This window comes from Pantherophis guttatus, chromosome 8 (assembly GCF_059756535.1).
Source record: "Pantherophis guttatus breed Tessera chromosome 8, ASM5975653v1, whole genome shotgun sequence".
In the NCBI taxonomy this organism is placed as follows: domain Eukaryota; kingdom Metazoa; phylum Chordata; class Lepidosauria; order Squamata; family Colubridae; genus Pantherophis; species Pantherophis guttatus.
In genome coordinates this window covers 66,023,751-66,042,502 of record NC_142070.1, presented here as the reverse complement: position 1 = coordinate 66,042,502, position 18,752 = coordinate 66,023,751, and the positions used below count along the sequence as shown (strand labels likewise).

The window sequence follows — 18,752 nt, the reverse complement described above, 5'->3', positions numbered from 1 at the left end:
ATTTAGATTGAAAGAGGCCCTAGGCTATTCCACTTATGAGGCCCTTTCACCAATGGTGGGATTCAATTTTTTAACAACAGGTTCTGTGGGCGTGGCTTAGTTGGGGGTGTGGCTTGACAATCATGTGACTGGGTGGGCGTGGCTAGCTGGTCACGTGACTGTGTAGGCGTGGGTAGCTTGTCATATGACCGGGTGGGCGTGGCTATGTGCATAGACTTTTTTCAGAGGGCTGAAAAAAGTCATTTCTGACTGGGCCTCGCACTTTTGACCGGTCCTCACAGTTATGACCATCCTCACATTTATGCCCGTGCAGTTTTCTTAACAACCATGTCACTCATTTCACAACTGCTTCTCTTCACCATGGTGACAAGATAGGGCAAAAACGTAAAATGTGATGACAGTCGTAAGTTCGAGGACTGGTCAAAAGTGCGAGGACCAGTCAGAAATAACTTTTTCAGCTCTCTGAGTAGTCCATATGCACAAAAGGACTACCCAGAGGGCTGAAAAAAGTCATTTCTGACTGGGCCTCGCACTTTTGACCGGTTCTCACAGTTATGACCATCCTCACATTTATGCCCGTGCAGCTTTCTTAACAACCATGTCACTCATTTCACAACTGCTTCTCTTCACCATGGTGACAAGATAGGGCAAAAACGTAAAATGTGAGGACAGTCGTAAGTTCGAGGACTGGTCAAAAGTGCAAGGACCAGTCAGAAATAACTTTTTCAGCCCTCTGAGAAGTCCATATGCATAAAAGGATACAGCAATAGAGAGGGATGAAGGAAGGGAAGGGAAATTAGAGTAGGAGAGAGAGGGAGAGAGAGGAGGAGAAGGAGAAAGGAAGAGGAAGTAGGGAGGAGAAGAAGAGGGGGAGGAAGAGAAAGTAAGAAGGAAAGAAAAGAGAGGTGGTAGGTGTGAGGAGAAAGATTGCTATACAATAAAAAAGATGAAAGGGAAGAAAGCCAACCCCAAACAAATATAAAGATATTAAGATAAAGAATGAATTGTTAAACTTTAAAGAATAAAAGAGAACAAATATGAATAAATAACAATAATTAGAAACACACATACAAACATACAATGTATTTTCTTTGAACAGAGTATTTGGCCGGTTCACAAATTTAAACAGTGTTTAGTCATTTCAATTAAATTTACAATTTCTATATTTCCTTTTTGCCATATTTATTCCTCATCTATTTTTGTAAAAAACCAATATTACCCTCATCCTCATCTCTAATCTTAATCAAATTCAATTTTTCCCTTCTATTCTATATTATACCCCTTCCCATTGTCATCTATTTTTATATCCATCCTCACATTGGTTAATTATGTAATATTAGTTGTTTAATATAAATTCAACATTTTAATATAAATCAATTAGTTATATAACTACCTTTTTTGTATATTAATCAATATGAACATGAATATTCCAATTATTTCCATGCAATCCAATTTTTTACAAATCCATTAATTATATTTACCAATAATAATAAACCAAATAATTTCCCCCATATATTCCTCCAAACCACAACTTAACCATTTCTGCTTTCAGAAATATACAATTAATAGTATCTCAATTATTACAATTCCCTAGTTAAATACAGCTTTTTTTTCTTTTGTGTTTTAAAATCCTTAACTCTTCTCTTTTTCCCTAAATTTCCCATTGTTTGCACGTACCTTTTTTGGTGAGGAAAAAGAAAAGAATTCTGCCTGCCTAATTTTCCAACCTTGCAGCAACAGCAAAGCAGTTTCACTTTCGTTTCTCAGTATAGCTAGGGGAAAAAATCAGCACTCTTTGGAAGGAAGCAAAATAGCAGAGACAAATCAGCTGAGAGCCGGGAGGCCAATTAGCCTATGCTGAAGCTCCGGGGGGCCAATAAAATTACAAAAAAAAACACCGAACCCTTTGTTAAATTGCTGGCTCCCCCGCCCCTCACCCACCACTATTTATTGGCAATAAATAGTGGTGCGGAGGGGCGGGGGAGCCAGCAATTTAACAAAGGGTTCGGCCGAGCCACCTAGAACCCCCAGAATCCCACACTGTGTAGGCCCCTCTGAATCTTGAGGCCCTAGGCTGAAGCCTAGTTAGCCTATAGGAAAATCCGGCCCTGAGCAGGGGTGGTTATCACGGAAACCGCAAGAGTTTCCTGGCTCTGTTGTGTTTTCTTTAAATTTATATAAATTTAAATGTATTAATTTATATAAATTTAATAAATAAATAAATAAATAAATAAATGAAGACGATGTTTGATAGAACCCGGTTAAGGAATGCAGGCTTTCAAGCCAAACCTGTCAAGCAGGCTTTCATTGACATAGATGCAGTAAAAATGAATAGCTTAAGCTACCTGGGCAAATATATATATATTCTTTTTTTTTTAATTATTAAAGTTTTTTAAAAAACAAACAAAAACAGATATATACATCTTCTTTTCAACATGTTCGCATCAGTGATCCACATTTATACATTTTCTCTTTTTTAATATATCATATATATATATATATATATATATATATATAAAGATATCGTCCATTCTGAGAAACCCCAAAGACAAAATAGAATTAGAAGATCAAGGCATATATGAAATCCCATGTGCTTCCTGCCCATCAACATACATTAGACAGACCAACAGAAGAATGAGTGTGCGCATCGAGGAACACAAAAACTCAATACAAAACCAAGAACACACATCATCATTAGTTCAACATATAAATACAACAGGACACAACATTAATTTTAATAAAACAAAAACAGTTGCAAAAATAGAACATCTCAATGGCAGGATAATCAGAGAAGCAATAGAAATGGAAAAAAGACCATATTGCATGAATAAACGGGATGACACTTCACGTCTGCCTACTATTTGGAAACCTGCTCTCATAGATAGACGAATCTTGACACCATATGTGGAACATGGACCAAACATTGCACAAAAAAATCCCAACCAAATCATATTCAAACCAGCCACAAAGATAAAGCCATGCCACCTAGTGGAGAAAAACCGACCATACACCCGAAGCCAAGCCAATAAACACATACTGGGACTCCCAACCAATCAGAATGAAAAGGTGGAGCCATCCCAGAATACCAGCACCAGATTTGAAATTCCAACGTCAGTTAGTGCAAAATGACTACTGGCATAAGCCTGATGATGGCAGATGGGATTCTGCCAAAACGTCGCTTCTACCCTTTTAGGGATATATCCACAATTACACGGGAAGAAACCCGAAATATTAACTATACATACATAAACATATATATATATATATATATATATATATATATATATATATATATATATATATATATATATACACATACATACATACATACATACATACATACATACATACATATATAAATATAGAAATATAGAAATATAGAAATAAATGGGAAGATATAAAAATTGTGGAAAGGAAATTCGGTACATGTTTATGTCAAATGTAAATAAAATAACTAGAATGATAGAATATATTATAAGGGTATACTAGAAATAAATATATTATATATATATATATATATATAATATATTTATTTCTAGTATACCCTTATAATATATTCTATCATTCTAGTTATTTTATTTACATTTGACATAAACATGTACCGAATTTCCTTTCCACAATTTTTATATCTTCCCATTTATTTCTATATTTCTCCAAAACATTTTGATTTTCTATACGAAGAACCCGAGGCTCCATTATTGTTCTTCCTACTCCCAATCTGGGCTGCAAAACTGGCACTAAAGACACACAATTCTCCCGAGTTTTGCAGCCCAGATGCGGCCAATCAGTTATGAGTCTTACTGGCCAAGTTCTAACCTTTTTCCTACTTGAGATGTGTTTTATATTGATTGTTTCCTGGTATGATTTGATTGCTTATTTGTACCCTATGACCAGTGGTGGGATTCAGCCAGTTCGCACCATTTTGGGAGAGCCGGTTGTTAACTTTCTGAGCAGTTTGGCAAACTGGTTGTTGGAAGAAATCATTAGGGCAGAGAACCAGTTGTTAAATTACTTGAATCCCATCACTGCCTATGACCATCATTAAGTGTTGTACCTTATGATTCTTGACGAATTTATCTTGTCTTTTTATGTACACTGAGAGCATATGCACCAAAGACAAATTCCTTGGGTGTCCAATCACACTTGGCCAATAAAGAATTGTATTATTGTATTGTATTGTATTGTATTGTATTGTATTGTATTGTATTGTATTGTATTGTATTGTATTGTATTGTATTGTATTGTATTGTATTCAACTAACTAGTTCTTCTTGTATTATATTTTAAAGGATAGTTTTATGGTGTACAAAACCTCATCGCCTACCTGTTTTACCATCTGTAGTTAATGGACACTTCTCAGAATGTAAACCTGAAAGTTTCTACCATTTTAAAAGCAAGCAGATATTCATTTAATTGAAGAATGCTTCTTCCCCAACATTCATTAACTAACTTCTCAGTAATTTTTTCAATCTTAAGGAGTACAGCGCTTCAGTGTAGTTCAAAGCTTCTGTAAGGTCCCAGAAGTTTCCCTGAACCATTGAGATGCCAAAGAGAGTGAGACTCGAGACGAGGCTTACAAAAAGAAGCAGATTTTATTTATGGTCAAAACAAAATACTGGGTGAAACTATATCCAGAACATACAGATACAATCAGCGGTGGGTTGCTCCCATTCGGTCCGGTTCTTGCAAACCGGTAGTAATGGCAGTGGGAGGCTCTGCCCAGATGTCATCATGAATGATCTGCACATGCTCAGAAGCTTTGTGTGTGCACTCCCACTACGAACCGGTAGCGGAGGTAAGTAGAACCCACCCCTGGATATAATGCATGTAAGGAATAGCCACACCTTGGAGCAGGTATGGCGTCCTTTTATACCTTCAGAGGCATTAGCTTAATACCCAATTCTGGCACCTTGGCCCATGCCTTCCTTTGGCAGTGCAGCAAGGAACAGGGGGGTTGAGTGCTTAGCAACAGAGGGGTTGGGTCAGGGGGGAAATCCCATTGGTTTGGACTGGTTTGGGCGAACCAGTACTGATGATTTGCATTGGTTTGCTGAACCGGTAGCAATCATCCCTGGTGGCCCCGCCGCTGCCCGCCCGCCCACTCAACAGGAGCGCCGGGCAGGGGTGGAAGGCGGCCTTTTCTGCAGCATCCCCCTCCCCTCTTTCAATCGCCCTCCAAGGGGGGCTCTGCCTTTGCAGAAATGGGGCTGGCGGTTTGTACGGAGGATTGGCGGGGGGGATGCGCCACCCTCCGGGATGGAGAGCAGGGCAAGAAAAGGCTCCAAAGTTCACTCGGGCAGTCAAGCCATATGGCGGAGGGAAACTCAAAGTGTTGAGGGCTTCAGAAGGGCAGAATGTGCTTCAGAATGTGCAGCTCCTGGCTCTAACAGTGAGTGATGTCAAGTTGGCCACGTCCACAAGTCACATGGCCACCAAACCACGCCCACAGAACCGATAGCAAAATTTTTTAGATTTTACAACTGGTCTGGGTACTTAGAAATCCGCTTCCTGAAATATCCACCAGGCGCAGAATTGTACAGAAAAACAAGATAACAAGATAACAGAAGTTAGATCACTGGTAGGAGTAAATGGCCGAGGCAATTCCAATTCTTAGCAAAGCAATTCTTACAGGAGCAAAACAGCAAGTTTTTATTATGTCCCAGTAATTCTACCTATTCTACTATTATGTCTCTACATTCCTCCCTTTTCTATTTTGAACAGGATATGTCCTGTCAATGGTGAACTAGAGGTGTATATGGACAGTCTGGAGGACCATGATATTTGCCGGTTTATTGGGAGAGGTAGAAGACACTATGCGTTGGATTAAAAGGATGAAACAGAGGAGGAGGAGACCTCCAAAGGTTAACAACACTAGAAATCCAATCCTTTTCCAATAAGAGAAGGGACTGCCAAACCAGGTGAAGTCAACTGCCCCAGTCCAAGTGTGTACTGGGATGTGTGCGACCTTCTCCACTTTGGCAGAGCTTTTCCCTGATCATAAATTTTGTAAACAAAATTTGTGAGATTAAATTTTCCACACACACCTACTACAGTACTTTTGCTAACAAATAGTGTAAAGCAAACATATTCTGAGATATCGCTATTTTAAACAGTGTGCTGTTTAGCTATTAAATTTAAGCACAGCCTATAACCTTATAATTCTAAACAGCATATAAATGGGAGTTCTACAACCATACATACCATCTTCTGCCCAGGTGGCTGGTCCATATATCTGAATTATTCTTTTTGAATTAGGCCATACATGATCCTTCCATTCTCAACATTCTCTTCGATCTGTGGGCCTACTTTCTCATAAACAGGTACACCCAGTCTTTTACCTTGTTGTATGGACAGTAGAAAAAACTAGGTTTCACAGTTCCTAATATACATGCTTCATACCATCGCTTAGGCAATTGCGCATAGGCAAACTTTCCACATATCCAATATAAGCCATCTGGAGCATGCCAATTAAAAGTTACCACATTCGTCCATCACCCACCCTTTCTAGTTATATTTTCAAATGGTTACTAGGTTGTGTCTGGTTAATTCCAGACTGAAAGGTGACAATAAGCGAAGAAAACACATTTGCTTGTAGTATGTTTCACATATATCATTGCATGATATTCTCCTTCTATTAGTCCTATGCAGAAGAAAATTATTCCCAAATATTGAACCATTGCATTAAATCAATATATTTTATATTGTCAGGGATTATGATAACACTATCTCCTAGGACTACTGTGTTCAAGTCAAGTTGATCTGATTCAATGCCCCAATCCTCCGGTGTAAGATATATATAGGAATAGACTTTCAATGGGGAGCAATTCCTTGCACATTTCCACAATCACAGTGTCCCACTATTCTCCACAGGCATATATCAGTTCACAATCACAACAATAATAACAACATTCAGTGATACAGTTACAATCACAGAACCAACACAATCTGTAGAGTGCAAAGTTGCACAGCTTCTTTTGGGATCTTCAGATGGACTAACATAGGCCACCACTCAGGTCGGAAAGACCAAAAGGTTGCTACTCTTGCAATGAGAAAAATCACAATGACTACATCAGTTTTTGGAAATGTTTATCTCAGCAGGTCTTCTCCAGGAATCTCTTTCCACTCTAAGTTCTTCCACTGGTCCTTTTACACGTGTGTAGTGGTTCCACCCTTTGTCTTTAGTTTGGATTGCTGTTTCAGTGGTCAGCAGGATTTAGTAGGACCTGTCCCAGGCTTGGCTAAGTTTTTCCACATGTCAGATTTTATCAGGACCCAATCACCAGGCTGGAACATATGACCAAAATCAAGAGGTAGGATTTGAGCTAGAAGTCCTTCATTTCTGAGGCAAGATAAAGAAGAGGAGAGGCCAAGTATACAGTTCTTTACAGACATATCTTTAGTTTCATATTGTGGAATTTCCCCCATTCTGTCCAAGTGTGGAAATCCAAAGATCATTTCAGAAGGCAAAGCCAAGGGTAAAGATTTGGCTCACGGCATAGACAATTTTGCATTCCACTGAACATGACATTCCCACTGAATTCCCACTGCCTCCATGATTGATTGAAGCCCTTTTGCACGAAAATGAGTCCCTGGTTGTTGTCTATAGCTTCTACTACTCCATATCTAGGTATAATCTATTCCAATATAATTTTGGTGATTACTACTGCAGTGGCTCTCATGGCTGGATAAGCCTCAACCCATCCAGTCAAGTGGCCCACTATAAATATTTATGTCTCCCCATTTGAGGTAGTTTAATAAAATCAACTTGAATGCATTGAAATGGTCTCACACTAAAGTTTCCCTCCCTTTTCTTTATGTATAGAATTTGCAGTTCAGCAGTTCGAATCCCTAGTGCTGCGTAATGGGGTGAGCTCCCGTTCCTTGTCCCAGCTTCTGCTAACCTAGCAGTTCGAAAGCACATAAAAAATGAAAGTAGAAAAATAGGGACCATTTTTGGTGGGAAGGTAACAGCAATCCGTGTCTCTTTGGCGTTTAGTCATGCCGGCTCAAACGGAGATGAGCACTGCCCCCTAGAGTCAGGAAAGACTGGCACATCTGTGTGAGGGGATGTTGTGGCCCCGCCCTCTGAGCCTGTCCCATCGGAGGAAGAAAGCTCCGAGCATGAGGAAGAGGAGTCAGCCAGGCCTCCCTCTCCAGGCCCCTCCCCTCTGGCATTGTCTCAAGTGCCAGTCGAGGGAGAGGAGACAGCTGATTCGAGTCAAAGTGATAATGAAACATCATTCCTGGACGCACGCCTCCGAAGGCGTGATAAACGTTTGCAGCAGCTTGGGAGGCGTGCTAGGGATTAGCACTGAGTCACTGGACCACACCCCAGAGACTATATAATAGAGGGTAGTGGTCAAAGGATCCTTGTGATGAACAAAGCAAAACCTTGGAGTCACTAAAGCCTCGTCCGGAACTGCTGGGAGGAATATTATTTCTGTTTGGACTTTCTTGAACGTTCGTATCTTATCTGTCTGTTTGTGAAAATAAAGTAACTTGGCAGACGGTGTGTCTATCGCTGCCAAGTCGGAGATAAGAACTGGGTGCGTTCCAAAGTGTTTCCTTAACCCTCGACTGGCTGTGTGTGTGTGTGTGTGGGTACGGGGACAGATCAGGGGAACCTTTACCTTTACCTTGCTATTTTATCTCATTTTGCTGTATCATATCTCATTTTATTGCATTTTACAGTGGCTGGTGCTCCTGTCTGATATGGTCAATTGACTAATCAATAAAAGACATTATATCATACAATAAAAAGGAAATAGCTGACATAGATTTAAGGTTGCATGCAGGAAGCATCAGTTGAAAGTGTTGGGGTACCTGCCCTGCATCTTCTGGAAGGCAGTTCAGCAACTTGGTGCCATCGGTGTTCTTTAAAATCATAACACTCCACACTGCGGATAGCCTTTGGGGCTTGGCCTCCTACCACTACCATCACCTCTAACAGAAGCAACAACATAAGATATACATTAATTGGGGGGGAGGGGGAGAGAAACTGAACAGTCTCTGACAATGAACAAAAAAATTCCTATCCACAGTACCATTCCACTTCTCAGAAAAGCATTACTCAGGATGGGTTGAAAAGGTTCAAGGAAAGCCCTACAGATATGAATATAGTGCAGCCTTTTTTGACTTGTCCCTGGAAAAAAAGATGATGGCTCAGCGGCTAAGACGCTGAGCTTGTCGATCAAAAGGTCAGCAGTTCAGTGGTTTGAATCCCTAGTGCCACATAATGGAGTGAGCTCCCATTACTTGTCCCAGCTTCTGCCAACCTAGCAGTTCAAAACACGTAAAAAAATGCAAGTAGAAAAATAGGGACCACCTTTGGTGGGAAGGTAACAGCGTGGCGTGTGCCTTTGGTCTCCATGGTCATGTGCTCCACATGACCATGGAGACGTCTCCGGACAGCGCTGGCTCTTTGGCTTTGAAACGGAGATGAGCACTGCCACCCTAGAGTTGGGAATGACTAGCACATATGTGCAAAGGGAACCTTTACCTTCACCTTTATACCCAAACAATTCCCACTAATGAAAAAATGAGAAGGTATCTTCTTTTGCCTACATAGCAGTCATCTTAGTTAAGAGAGTTGTTTCTTTATGAATTGTAACTCTAATTAAGTCTGTTTAATGCCACACAACAGCTTTCAATTTTCTTAAATAAAAGGTGAAGTCCTAGCCTAGGTTAACAAGAATGTAGACACAAGTCAGCATCAATTTAATTAATTTAATTTAATTTAATTTAATTTAATAATTTAATTTAATTTAATAATTCAATTTATATGCCGCTCCTCTCTGAAGACTCAGGGCGGCTCACAATTCATTTTTAAAAAATCATTATAAAAAAACATTTAAAAATTAAAAACATTAAAAACATTAAAAACTTATTCATGCCATTCATGGCCGGATCTCACCAGATCACAAGAACGAGATCAACGGCCCCAGGCCTGCTGGAAAAGCCAGGTCTTCACTGCTTTTCGGAAGGCCAATAGGGTGGGGATGGTCCGGACCTCAGGAGGTAACTAGTTCCAGAGAGCTGGGGCAACCACAGAGAAGGCCCTCCACCGTGGGCCCGCCAGCCAGCATTGTTTAGCTGACGGGACCCAGAGGAGACCAACTCTGTGGGATCTTACCGGTCGCTGGGAGCTATGCGGCAGAAGGCGGTCTCGAAGATAACTTGGCCCTGAGCCATTTTGTATGCACCTGACAAGACTCTCTGGCTGTTTTATTAATTTTACTAGATTGATTTAAGTATGCTTTAATTGAACAGGAAATTAAGACATAATGGCTTCTTCCAATTCTATAATTTTCTACTTCATTTCAATTATTCGAATTATATATATATATATTAAAATAAAAAAGAGCCGCTGACTTAAATCACATACATTTTTTCATACAATGCAAGTCAATTCGAAAAGGAAATACATATAAGTGACATGCTTACCTTTGGAAGGCAGGAAGGTGTTCTTAACTTTGTTCGTGTGGACTTCATCAAAGCTCTTTATTCAAGTGGCAACAAATGGTACTTCATTGCTTCAATTAGGTAATCTTTACACGCACTGCTATTTTTAACAAGTATCTCTTCTTCAACTCTCTGTGAATTAGCCATATTGATGCAATCTTAGCAAGAAAGAACACACTGACTAATTTGCATGAATGTAGTTTCCATGTAGTTATTAGTTCTGAATTGGTTCAGTGAAAACTTTAAAATAATTTTTCCCAACAATTATTGCTAAATGAAAATAAACTAGAGATAATGACAATCTGATCTATTTATCTTTTTTATTTGTGAAGTACTCTTTGAAATATTCTATACGAATAATAAAGATTTTTTTTTATTAATATTGATCAGTGTTTTTCAGCCTGGGCAACTTCTAGATGTGCAGACTTCAGTTTCCAGAGTTCTCACCTTGAGAGACGAAGGAATTCTGAAAGCTGAAGTTTGCATGTCTGAAGTTGTCCATATTGGAGAACTGTGACTTTTTAATTTATTATCAAATTTATTTTATAATTTTTTGTATTTTATATTCATATAATTTAGCTATCCCGTTTATGGTGCCCTTAGTTCGTATAACCCTCAAACCTGCAAATCCAATCTATATACAATACTATTAAAACTCTTGTTGTCATTACCATTAACTGAGTGAAATGGTGCATTAGAGGGCAACAATATTTGAACCAAGATACTGTATTTTTCGGAGTATAAGACGCTCCAGACTATAAGATGCACCTACCTTTTTTGGTGAGGAAAACAAGAAAAAGAAATCTGCCTCTGCCTCCCAGCAATTTTGCCTCCTTGCAGCAAAGAGCAAATAGCCTGCTTTACTTTCATTTTCGTTTTCAGCATAGCTTGATTAGCACAAGAAAAAAATATCTGCTCCCAGCAATTTATCTTCTTGCAGCAAGCAGCAGAGGCCTGCGCAAAACAGCTGAGAGCAAAACAGCTGAGAGTCGGGAGGCTGATCCAATCAGCTTGTGCTAATTAGGTTGTGCTGAAGCTGAAATGAGCTGTTTCTTCTTGCTGCTAGGAGGTAAACTGCTGGGAGGCAGAGGCCAAAGGGTGGGGTACTGTGGGTGGGCGGGGTTACATTCAGTGTATAAGATGCACCTAAATTTTCACCCGCTTTTACAGGGAAAAAAGACCCCATCTTTGTCCAGGAATGCAAAAATTATATATATTACTCCTATATTTCCTCACAACAACCTTATGAGGTAGATTGGGTTAAAGTCATTAAGGGAGTTGCTGTGGTTGCAGATGGAGTAGAAACTGAATCTCTCTGGTGTCAGTCAAATACGTTAGCCATTGTCCGTGGTCCTTGCCCATTCTATTCATTTATTAGCTTCCTACTCTGTAACTGAATGTAGACTGCCCCCTTCAGTCACTGGAGATCAGGTAGACCAGTACCATCCTAGCCCTTAGGAGGTCATCAGCCCCTATTTTTAAACTGTCTTTGACAGTTTTGTAAACTCAGTGGAGAAGTCAATAGGGATTCTAAACTGTTCTCCGGTGAGAATATCATTTGGTAAAAATAAAATTAAATATTAAAATTAAAATTCTAATTAACCCTGACGGAATATAAAAAAGAGAGGGGGTGTATTATGATCAAGAAATGACATACCTCAACAATACCTCTTTCAACAACAAACCTAAACAGGGAAAGAGTAAAAAGCAAAATGCATAATTTACACAACACAATATTTCTCCTGATATTGATGCCATGGTTTTAAGTCTTCCTTTACTATTGTGCATTCCTATTTCCTGGAAAATCTGTCAATTTCTGCTGTGTGAAGGAAAAGGTCAGGATAGGCAATTTGCAACCTCTGTCTAATGAACTCCTCAATTTATATAGCAATAATGAACCCTTTGCAATTTAGTTCCGACAGAACATCAGACAATACAACTGCGTCTTTCAAATGACACTCTTTTGTGCCAAAGTCCTTCCAACGAGGAATGGATGGAATCCTTCTGTGAGTAATCAAGAGCAAATTACATTGACATTTAATGACAGACCCAAATAAATAAGCCAAATTTATTAAAATTTACTTCATGGGTCCTCAAGACAGTGTTGAATTGAGAATGGGCATATTCCACAATAATGGAATCAATGTGAGATTGTAGGTATGTAGGTGGGTGGGTAGCAAGAAGGAAGAGGGGAGAGGAGGGAGGGAAGAAAAAACAGCAGAGGGAGGGAGGGAGGGAGGGAGGGAGGGAGGGAGGGAGGGAGGAAGGAAGGAAGGAAGGAAGGAAGGAAGGAAGGAAGGAAGGAAGGAAGGAAGGAAGGAAGGATTGCCAACACTCATTCAAGAAATTAAATGGGGAAGCCAACAGGAAATTGGAAGTTGCTCCCCTCTCACTGATTTTTTTTCACATATGGTTATTTTCTCACGTATAGTTCTCTGTTTCAATAACGAGATATCTACTAAACGAAGACCCAACGAAGCACAGGTTGCCTAGGATGATTATAAAGGTTGTTTCAACTTTTATAGAAAGCACCAATTTGGGGGATTTTATTATCCGGAATGGATCAACTTGTTGGGGCCAACTTGTGGCCAACTTGCTGCAAGACAACTTGCCATGGGACAATTCAACAAATACACAAGGTAAATTTTCAATAGAACTGTGGCCAGTAATAATAAAATAAAGAAAGTCAATAGAGAAATAGTATTATCTAATATCAACGAAAATGCGGTCACCATTAGTAAAAGTAACCGAATGAAATGATTAATAGAACAATTGAATTGTCGTGCAGTCTGTTGGCTATGGTGAGTTGGTTGCAGCAAGTTGGCCAAATCAGGGCTGTCAAATTCCCATCCCACGGGCTGGATGCGTCACGCACTGGCCACACCCATTTAGCGAAGGAGAAAAAAGTCCCGATATATCACATGATGCCGCCATGATGATGGGAGTTTGATACCCGTGGCCTAGACCCTTTGTTACAGTGGTGAAATACAAATTTTTTTACTACTGGTTCTGTGGGCATGACTTGGTGGGCATGGCAGGGGACGGATACTGCAAAATCTCCATTCCCACCCCATTCCTGGGGAAGGATGCTGCAAAATCCCCTTTCGCACCCCACTCCAGGGGGAAGGATATTGCAAAATCTCCATTCCCATCCCATTCCTGGGGAAGGAGACTGCAAAATCTCCATTCCCAACCCACTCCTGAGGGAAAGATACTGCAAAATCTCCATTCCCTCCCCACTCTGGGCCAGCCAGAGGTGGTATTTCCCAGTTCTCCAAACTGCTCAAAATTTCCGCTACCGGGTCTCCAGAATTGTCAGAACCTGCTGGATTTCACCCTTGCTTTGTTATGTTTCTTCCTTTACACAAACTTTTATCTTGCAATGTAACCAGGGAATAAAAGACCATGAATGAAATGTCTCCAGTTAATTACCTGGACCAAATATTCCTTTGACAGCAAAGGTAATCGAACATGTTCCATCAGATGGGCCATGAGTTCTTGCCTCACATCTTTGTCATAGTTAACCCAAGCAATCACTGCTTCAAACACCTTATGTGAAATAAAGACACGTTATGAGTTCTGCATATGGTTTTCTTGATAGATAGATATAGAACGCTAAGATTTTGCTTATTTTATAATTCAAGCTGAAAGAGAGGAAGAACATTTCCAGCAACAGCCAGCTGGAACTGCCTTGTCTCCACCCATTCATCTCTTAGAAGTGAAGACATATTGATTATATAAAGTTTTAATTTATCTAGACCAGATTAATATGTTTTAAAATGTAACAATAACTAGCTAGTTTTGGCATTACAAAGAACAACACATCTAATTTCCCCTATGAATTCTTTTTTTGAATTAGCTGGAACTAAGGATTCCTATCAGTATTTATACTTTTACGCTTTTTCACATGTTTAGCAGTATGCCGTCCGTGGGTGAGACGTCAGAGATGGCTCGGGAGTTCATGGCTTCCATGACAGCTATGGACCTGACCCAGTTAATTCATGGCCCTACCCACACAGGGGGAAACACGCTGGATCTGGTTTTTGTCTCTGGACAGTGGTTGAGGGATCTTGATATAGGGGATATAGTTACTGAACCCTTGTCATGGTCAGATCACTCTCTCCTTCGTCTCGACTTTCGAACCGCTGCACCCCGCCGCAGGGAGGCGGAGCCGGTCAGATGGTTCCGCCCCAGGCGCCTGATGGAACCTGACAGATTCCAGACGGAGCTTGGGCCATTTCCTGAGGTTCTGGCACACGCCTCGACTGGAGACCTGGTGGCCGCCTGGGATAGGGCGGCTGCTGGTGCTCTGGATCGGGTCGTGCCTTTGCGGCCTCTGACCCGGCGCCGATCTCAATTGGCTCCTTGGTTTACCGAGGAGCTGAGGGAGTTGAAGCGCCGGAAAAGACGCCTAGAGAGTAGTTGGAGGGCCAGTCTTCTTGAATCTGACCGGACACTAGTAAGATCCCACATTAGGAATTACTTAGTGGCGATAAAAGCAGCGAAATGTAGTTATTTTGCTGCTCTTATTGCGTCATCAGATAATCGCCCGGCCGCCCTCTTTAGGGTGACCCGCTCCCTGCTCCACCAGGAAGCGCGGGAGGACCCCTTGGAGGGTAGAGCCGAGGATTTTGTTCAGTATCTGTATGACAAAATCACTCAGATTCGGGAAGATTTGGACTCCGACTGGGTAGTCTCAGGGGGAGAGACAGGGGCAGGTCTTGAGAATGTTATCTGGGATGAGTTTGATCCTGTGACCCCTGAGGACGTGGACAGGATTCTGGGTAGACTGAACGCGACCACTTGTTTATTGGACCCGTGTCCTTCCTGGTTAGTACTGGCTTCCCGGGAAGTGACACGAGGCTGGCTCCAGGGGATTATAAACGCTTCGCTGAGTGAGGGTGACTTTCCCGCCGCCTTGAAAGAGGCGGTGGTGAGGCCTCTCCTCAAGAAGCCTTCCCTGGACCCGGCAATGTTGGTAAATTATCGTCCGGTCTCCAATCTTCGCTTTGTTGCGAAGGTTGTTGAGAGTGTGGTCGCGCAACAGCTCCCCCAGCACCTGGATGAAACGACGTATCTGGATCCGTTCCAGTCGGGCTTCAGGCCCGGGTACAGCACGGAAACGGCATTGGTCGCGTTGGTTGATGATCTCTGGAGGGCTCGGGACAGGGGGTGCTCCTCTGTCCTGGTCCTGTTAGATCTCTCAGCGGCTTTTGATACCATCGACCATGGTATCATGCTGCACCGGTTGGAAGAGTTGGGGGTGGGAGGCACTGTGTTGCGGTGGTTCTCCTCCTTTCTCTCTGACCGGTCGCAGTCTGTGTTGACAGGGGGACAGAGGTCGACCCCGAGGCCCCTCATATGTGGGGTGCCGCAAGGGTCGGTCCTCTCGCCTCTCCTGTTCAACATTTATGTGAAGCCGCTGGGCGAGATCATCCGTGGTTTCGGGGTGGAGTACCATCAGTACGCTGACGACACCCAGCTGTACATCTCCACCCCGGATCACCCCAACGATGCCCTTGAAGTGATGTCCCGGTGCCTGGAGGCCGTACGGATCTGGATGGGGAGGAACAGGCTCAGGCTCAACCCATCCAAGACTGAGTGGCTGTGGTTTCCGACGTCCCGATATAGTCAGTTGACGCCATCACTGACTATTGGGGGCGAATCATTGGCCCCCACGGAGAGGGCTCGCAACTTGGGCGTCCTCCTGGACTCACGGCTGTCTTTAGAAGAGCACTTGACGGCCGTGACCGGGAGGATTTTTCATCAGGTTCGCCTGATTCGCCAGTTGCGTCCCTTTCTGGATCGGGACTCTTTACGCACGGTCACTCATGCCCTTGTCACCTCCCGCCTGGACTATTGCAATGCTCTCTACATGGGGCTCCCCTTGAGGAGCACCCGGAGGCTCCAACTGGCGCAGAGTGCGGCCGCGCGGGTGGTAATGGGAGCGACATGGCGTTCCCATGTAACACCTCTCCTGCGCGAGCTGCACTGGCTCCCGGTGGTCTTCCGGGTGCGCTTCAAGGTTTTGGTTACCACCTTTAAAGCGCTCCATGGCTTAGGACCCGGGTACTTGCGGGACCGCCTACTACCACCAATAGCCTCCCACCGGCCGGTACGCTCCCATAGAGAGGGGCTCCTCCGGGTGCCGTCAGCCAAACAATGCCGACTGGCGGCCCCCAGGGGGAGAGCCTTCTCTGTGGGGGCACCTACTATCTGGAACGAGCTCCCCCCAGAGATACGGAGGATCCCGGATCTGCGCACCTTCCGCCGCGCCTTAAAGACCTTACTATTTCACCAGGCCGGCCTGGCCTAATTTTCCCCCTCTTTTATAAAAGATTTTTAAAATTTTAAATATTTTTTAGTATTTATATATTCAATTTTAAATTGGTTTTAAAAGTTTGGGGTTTTAAATTTGTCGGGGCCAAAATTATTTAATTTGATTTTATTCTATTTTTTAAATTTTGTATTGTATGTGTTTTTATTGTTTGGCTGTGCACCGCCCTGAGTCCTTCGGGAGTAGGGCGGTATAGAAATCTAATAAATAATAATAATAATAATAATAATAATTTGTATCATATACAGTTTGATTCAGATTATTTTTTTCACAATTGGTTTTCCTTGAGGAGATAAATATTAGAATCTTCCTCCAGTTTATTAATAGTTGGAGTTAATGTAGGAGACCCCTTTCTTCCTCTAAGCAAGAAAAGAGTCTCCTGCATTATCACCAACTATATAATAATGTAGATAAAACGGTTTTCTTTGAGGTTCATAGATTTTTGCTTTGGCAGCCACAATTGAAAAAAAAAAATCTGAACAGAATGAAGTGAAAGGGAAAAAACATTCAAAGATCTTTCTCCTATATCCTCCTATCAAGATATATTGTAAAGGGATAAATATTTCAACAATGCGCCTTCTAATCTACCGGTAGTTCCATGATTTTAAAGGTGTGTAAAAACTTTTGCATTAAAACTATTTCAAAGCCAAAGTTAGACACTTCTGATCTTACTGCAACTGTTCTTATATTGGAATATTTTGGGCAAAAAAAGACACAGCATCTGAGTTTCAGATCAAAAAAGAACAGAACACTCCATTTCAAACTCAAATTTTAAACATTAGCATCTAAAACAGATTGCACACCTCTATATTATTACATATCGTAACGGCTAAATAAGGAAGACATTACCTTACTTTTTCTTCTGATGGTACTGTCAATTTGTCACTGGATATTAAGCTGCACACCTGTTCTACACCAATACTGAGAAATTCCTCACCTAGTACAACCTCAGTAAAGTGCTGTTCTATTTCAAGAAAAAAAATGTAAATATACAGATTGTAGCAACAGAAAAAGCATGAAGGAAGCATTTTATCCTTATAGAGATTCAGGAAACACAAAATAGTTTTCTTTCTAGTTATATTTGCTAGAATATACAGCTCATGTCAATGAAAGAATAATGTCATTTAAAATGTGGAAATCTCATTTATAAAGCCAACTGGACTTTGTGTGCAACTACCAACATAATTTCTAAAGTAAGACCACTATATTTGGAAAATAAGACTGACTATTAGGTCTTCCTTTTGAAAGATGTAATACATAATAAGATTAAAGACTGGAATCATGGCAGTGGCTGGATAAATCCTATTTTAAATACAGGGTTATCCCAAAGTCTTAGTACAGAACTATATTAAGTGCAAAGTGTGCATAATGCTATATACATCAAGAGCATAAACAAACAAATATCAGCAAACAAGATAGATGAATTCTACTATTATTAATGGTAAGCAGGATTAACAATTTAACCATGGATGCTGGAGGGTTATGTTTGATGGGCTTGTTTTTGTAAGCCACCCATGTTCTGTTTCATCTGGCATCTGGCTCCATTGGGAACAGGCAGATAAACTCTAGCAAACAGGTTTTCATGCAGATTATATTTATTTCGGGTATCCTCAAACAGACTTACAATCATGGTGAGTCAAGGTGAGATTCATCCAAGTATTTCATAATCTATCCCATTTCCTAGTGTAAAATGACGGTAGTTCTATCCCCCTGTTCAGAAAGCATGCTCCTCTCTTCTGTGGTAGTTCAAAATGGCCAGGTCTTTGTTCTGCACCCAGGCAGAGAGCCTCAGTGGCCAATCAGACACACAGATGTGGTTACATGTCATGGACTACATTTCCCGTAATGCAATCTCTCTCTACATCTCCCACAATGCAATCTCTTAAGGAGACAGCTCTTAATTTTAAGGTAACTAATTCACTATAAATCACTATCTGAAACAGCACAGGAAGGAA

The 18,752-nt window shown here is 41.4% G+C and overlaps 1 long non-coding RNA gene across 2 annotated transcripts; it reads right to left on the bottom strand.

The window, feature by feature from the left end:
* Positions 1–4,572: 4,572 nt before the first annotated feature.
* LOC148112695 (uncharacterized) lies at positions 4,573–18,710 on the bottom strand. Of its 2 annotated transcripts, none has more exons than XR_015729165.1 (5): positions 17,647–18,710; positions 13,893–14,009; positions 10,443–10,592; positions 8,823–8,942; positions 4,573–7,283 (listed from the first exon to the last, which is right to left on the bottom strand). It is a non-coding gene; the product is annotated as an uncharacterized LOC148112695 (long non-coding RNA). The 2 variants fall into 2 exon arrangements; XR_015729164.1 differs by having other exon boundaries at positions 10,443–10,618; positions 17,647–17,763.
* Between the last annotated feature and the right edge of the window lie 42 nt (positions 18,711–18,752).